General features: G+C 50.5%; 1 pseudogene; it reads left to right on the top strand.

The window, feature by feature from the left end:
- Window positions 1-4,758: 4,758 nt before the first annotated feature.
- LOC102833454 lies at window positions 4,759-5,505 on the top strand (annotated as a pseudogene).
- The last annotated feature ends 399 nt before the right edge of the window (window positions 5,506-5,904 follow it).

Raw genomic sequence — 5,904 nt, 5'->3', positions numbered from 1 at the left:
TATATCACCACCATTATCACCATCACCACCATCACCATCACCACCATTGTCATCACCATCTACATCACCACCATTATCACCATCACCACCACCATTATCACCATCACCACCATTATCACCATCACCACCATCACCATCACCACCATTGTCACCATCATCTGCATCACCACCATCACTACCATTGTCATCACCATCTACATCACCACCATATCACCATCACCACCATTGTCACCATCATCTGCATCACCACCATTATCACCATCACCACCACCACCACTACCACAATCATCACCATTACCACCATCCCCTGATGTGGTTGTGTGCTGTCGAGTCAGTTCTGACTTATAGTAACTCTGTATAGGTTGCCAAGGTTGTAAATCTTTACAGGAGCAGAAAGCCTCATCTTTCTTCCATGGACTGACTAGTAGATTCTAACTGATGACCTGTGGTTAGCAGCCTAGCTCATAATCCATGGTAGTGCCAGGGTTCCTTCCATCATCACCTAGTCACTGCTACTTTGGGAGTACTGAGTAGATGCTTGTATTGTCCCCACATCCTTTCTCCATCAGCATCACCATTATATAATCAGCATTATTTCACCATCATCACCAGCACAATCACTTCCATAATTAATCACCATCATCAACACCATCATCTAGTCATTGCTCTGTCTCACATCCTCTTTGCACCCCTCTCTGCTCTGCCTGCACTGTGCCCAAGGAAGATGCTCACCAAGTGAATGCCTTCACCTACCAAGATCCTTTGTCAGTTGACTTCTAGTTGGGGGTGCAGCCAACTAACTGGAGGCTGTAGTAGGACATCAAAGGGAGGAAGAAGATAGGAGGGTTCATTTGTTCTTACTTCACTGTTCTTGCTCCTCTGCTTCCAGCACTGCTGTGTTCTCCTCGAAGCACACCTTCTTCCCAGTAGTGCCTCCTGGGATGCCAGACCTTGTCCTGGTGACTTTTATTTTCTAGACTCCTTTGGTCCTGGGGTGGTGATGGCCTTGACTATAACTAGTCTCTGATGCTTCAGTAGCCTTCGTGGTGTTCCACAGTCCTGCCAGCACTTCTGAAAATGCTCGTCTCATTAACAAAATTCTTCAAAGGTGTCTGATGAGTGGAGCCATTGGTTGCTGCCCAGTCTCTGAGAGATGCAAGTCTCCACAGTGTGCCAGGCAGGTCCTGTGCAAACACACACCCTCATATACATGCTCTATCTCACACTCACACACTTACACAGTAATACACACATAATTCTCAAATGCATGCACACTTGCACAGTCATAAACACTTGGGCTTATCTGCACACATTCACTCACTCACTCACTCACCTCAGAAAACCCCAGCAGCACCCGCATAAGGATAACACAATAACCACACAAGAGCTGACCTTTGTTCATTCAACAAGGGTTTATGGAGTTCCTACTATGTACCAGGCAAGGGTAAGACAGGAGCAAAGACAACAGGTCCCTGCCTTCTCAGAGCCCCAGGCATGTGAAGGAGAGCAGGGGATGCCACCATCACCAGGGTCCTCTCCAAACTGAGCTGGTGGCTCCATGGGTCAGTGGTCACTGTCTTGTGGAACCACACAGTGCTGACCTGGGCATTTCACAAACTAACACATTTGGAGAAAGGCTCTGTCTCTGAGCATTGCTACTGCGCATGGCACAAACCAGAACTTGCTTATCACAAGCTCAGCTGCTTCAGCCCTGGCAGCTTCCGTAGCTGGGTCTACAATGCTGGACTTAGCTCTGGACTCCAGGCATGGAGCACCACCTGCCCAGAGAGACTCACTGGCTTGCAGGGGAGCCAGGACTTCCTTGCAGGACACTACAAGGGCACAGAAGAGAAGGCAGGGTGAAGAAAGGAGGGCAAGTCTGGGTACGTGTGGGACACCCCACGTGGACACCAGAACTTCCCCCAGCTGCTCTGGGCTGCTGGGAGGCTCTGGGGAGCTGTGAAGGGCAATGTGAGCCCTGGGCTTTGAGGTCTCTACAAACTGTGCTGGGACAAATGAAACAAAGAACTCCATTCCTGCTTCCATCCACTGGGCTTCTCTCTGCCTGCCCTCCCTTCCTGTTTTCTCCTCTTGCCTTTCCTTTACCCCCACCCACTCTGTTTTTGCAAAAAGGAGCTCTCTTGTCTTCCCTCTCTTTTCCCCTCACTCAGACCTCAGTCAGCTCCAGCTCCTGCTGTTGGCTGGCCTTGATCTTCCAAAGAAAGCAAACTCTTAGCAGGGCCACCAAGCACTGGCTGAGCTTCAGGCAGCAAGGAAGAGAAAAGTAACAATGACAAGAAGTGTATGGCCTGGCCTCTCCTTATCCACTGACTCCCCGGCAGGGAACTCAAGGGAGAGGTTGAGGAGAAACATGCCCTGGGACACGCTTGGCTTCTTCTCAAGGCTTACCACTCTTGCAGCCTTGGAAAGACTGGGGTTGATCAGGGCAGTGGGCCTCAGGGCTCCCTGGGAGAGAACAGAAAGTAGACGCTCCTAGACATGGACTGTCTGGAGAGAAAAATGGAAGCTTCTGGTGAGAAGCCCAACTGAAAAGAGGGGCTGGGCCAAGGGGACACTGCTTTCCTTCCTTTGAGTCCCCAGCCTGCTCCCAGGTCCTCCCCAATCTTTTCGTTGTTTCTTACCAGACCCTGACTGCTGGCCACAGCCTGGTTCACTCTTACTTCCCCACCGCCTCCTCCTTCCTCATTCTCCTTCTATTCTTCTCCATGGTGACATAATTGCTGCACCAGGTCCCTATGTGTCATTGGGTGTGACTTCCTGAGTACCCCTTCATTGTGAAGGCCATGAACTGCACCCCTAGAAAACTGGGCGGGGCCCCAGGCATCCAAAACAGAAACCCAATTTCTTGGGAGTCTCATGTTTTTCTGTAAAGAAGGACTTGGTTACATATTACATTCTCCTCTATTCCCTATCAAAGCGTGTCCTCATAGAAAATGACATTCTTCCCCTAAAGTCTGCAAGAGGATAATCTTCCAGGTCTTGGACCACCACGACACAATTCAGGACACCTGTGACAGCTGACAGCACTGACCGTTTGGGGTCTGAGTGACTGCTGAGTCACCCGGCCAACAGGCAGGCAGCTGAGACTCAGAGCTAGGCTAGGGTGGGGACCCGCTGCCCAGCAAAGGTCTGTTTACAGAGCCAGGAGGGGTCCAGCTGCAGGCCTGCCAGGCTCTGTGAGATCTACCCAGGACACAATGACCAGCTTGTGTCTAAGCCATGGATTCCTCCCAAGGCCACTCTGGGTCTGGTGCTAAGACGAGGTAAGCAGAGCCACCAGCAAGGTCAGATGCACCAGGGTGCCCAGCGTTCATGGTGCCCAGAGAGTCATGGGCAGTGAAAAAGAGTAACCAAGAGGGTAGGCAGACTGTTCTTCTTGTTGTTAAGTGTCGTCGAGTTGGTTCCAACTCATAACCATTCCGTATAGGGTTTCTGAGGAGCAGCTAATGGGTTTCAACTACCAACCTCGCTGTTAGCAGTCCAGTGCTTATCCTACAGTGCCACACCAGGACTCCCGGTAGAATGGTGGTGGTGGCTGTGCGCTACCAAGTCGGTTCTGACTCATAGAGGCCCTGTATATGGTTTCTGAGGTTGTAAATCTTTATGGGAGCAGAGAGCCTCATGTTTTTCCTGTGAAGTGATTGGTGAATTCTAAATGCTGACTTTGTGGTTAGCAGCTCGTAATCCACTATGCTATCAGGGCTCTTTCCAGGCAGAACACTGGCCCTCAAAGACGTCTGTATCTTAATGCTCAGAAACTGTGTCCACACTATCTACACAGCAAAGCAGAATCAAGGTTGCTAATCACTTGGCCTTGAGCTGCAAGGCAACCCAGGCTTATCCAGGGGGGTCCTGTAATCACAAAAATCAACCAACCACAGCTGTTGAGTTGATTCCACTCCTAGTGACCCTACAGGACAGAATGTTCCATAGGGTTTTCAGAGACTGTAAATCTTTGTGAGAGCAGACAGCCTCATCAGTCTCCTTCATAGCAGCTGGTGGGTTTTAACTACTGAGCTTGTAACCCACCATACCACCAGTGCTCCATGTAAGACAAAAGGGTCTTTAAATGTGCAAGAGAGAGGCAGAAGCATCAGCATCAGAGAGACTTGATGTGAGAAAGACTTAGCAGGCCATTGCTGGCTTTGCAGATAGAGGAAGGAGAGCCAAGGAAGTCGAGGGCAGCTTCTTGTTGTTAGTGATCCCACACACAATAAAAAAAAAATGCTTCCTGGTCTTGCTCTATCCCTATGACCTGTTGCTGATTGGCTGGTTTTTAGAAGTCTGTGTTCCTAGACCATGTTAGTCTGGAAACTCCACCGACACCTGTTCAGCATCATAGTACCTACGTCTTCCCTGACAGACAGGTGGTGTCTGGACATGGGGCGCAGTGGCAGCAAATTGAACCAGGGTCTCCCACATGGAAGTGAAGAATTCTGCCACAGAGTCATGACTGCCTAGAGAAGCTGGAAAAGGCAAGGGCTGGATTCTCCCTGGAACTTCCAGAAGGAGCCAGCCTGAGTGCACGTTAACTTTAGCTCCATTTTAGACTTCTGACCTCCAGAACAGTGAGACAATAAATGTGTGATGAGTCTGTGGTCGTTTGTCATAGACTCACACAGGGGTCAGGAATGCATATGAGCTGGCCTGGGCTGTGCTGCAGTGGATGACAGGAAGGGAGAGGTAAAAGACAAGGAGACAGGTGGTACTGACCTTCAGTGTCTGGGCTCTAACGCAATGGCGCCTTGCAGGAAGTTCTTTGTGGGGAGGAACTGGAAGATGAACGGGTGAAAGTAGGCTTTAGGGGAAATCATCACCACTTTGAACACGGCCAACGTGCCGGCTGATACCGAGGTTGTCTGTGCACGTCTTTCTGCCTACATCGACTTAGCCAGGCAGAAGCTAGATCCCAAGATTGCTGTGGCTGCTCAGAACTGCTACAACGTAACTAATGGGGCCTTCATGGGGGAGATTAGCCTTGGTATGATCAAAACTGTGGAACCACCTGGGTAGTCCTGGGGCACTCAGAAAGAAGGCATGTCTTTGGAGAGTCAGATGAGCTGATTGGGCAGAAAGTGACCCACGCCCTGGGGGATGGACTCGGAGTAATCGCCTGCATTGGGGAGAAGCTAGATGAGAGGGAAGCTGGCATCACTGAAAAGGTCGTTTTCAAGAAAACGAAGGTCATCGCAGATAATGTGGCTGACTGGAGCAAGGCTGTCTTGGCTTATGAGCCTGTGTGGGCCATTGGTACTGGCAAGACGGCAACACCCCAACAGGCCCAGGAAGTACATGAAAAGCTCAGGGGTTGGCTCAAGTCCAACTTCTGATGCAGTGGCTCAAAGTACTCGTATCCTTTATGGAGGTTCTGTGACTAGAGCCACCTACAAGGAACTGGCAAGCCAGCCTGATGTGGATGGCTTCCTGGTGGGTGGTGCGTCCCTCAAGCCTGAATTTGTGGACATCATCAATGCCAAACAATAAGCCCCATCCATCTCCTGACCCCTTCCTCCTGAGCCAGAGACTAGGCAGCCCATAAGCCTATAACTGCCCCTCCCCCCACCACCACCACCACATGCTTCTGATGGTGTCACCTGTCCCCTGTCCTGGCCTAATCCAAACTGTACCTTCCTTTACTGTTTACACCTTCCTTTGTAATGATTGGAACCAGGCCAATCACTTCTGCACTTACTGATAATGGTTGGAACTAAACATGGCACCTAGGTGGCTTCTCATTGGCTGAGAGGTGGAAGGGGTGGAGCTTGTCCACTGAGCCCCCTCAGTCCCCAGTGAGGATGGGAGAGAAAGCATCCTTCTCTTCCCCTCTCACACCAGAGGTTAGGGGTGCTACCCTCTCCCGTGATTCTAGTGCCTGTGTGTGTT

Source organism: Chrysochloris asiatica, unplaced genomic scaffold, assembly GCF_000296735.1.
Source record: "Chrysochloris asiatica unplaced genomic scaffold, ChrAsi1.0 scaffold00154, whole genome shotgun sequence".
Lineage (NCBI taxonomy): Eukaryota > Metazoa > Chordata > Mammalia > Afrosoricida > Chrysochloridae > Chrysochloris > Chrysochloris asiatica.
The sequence above is the reverse complement of the archived record's forward strand: the minus strand, read 5'-3'. Positions and strand labels throughout refer to the sequence as shown.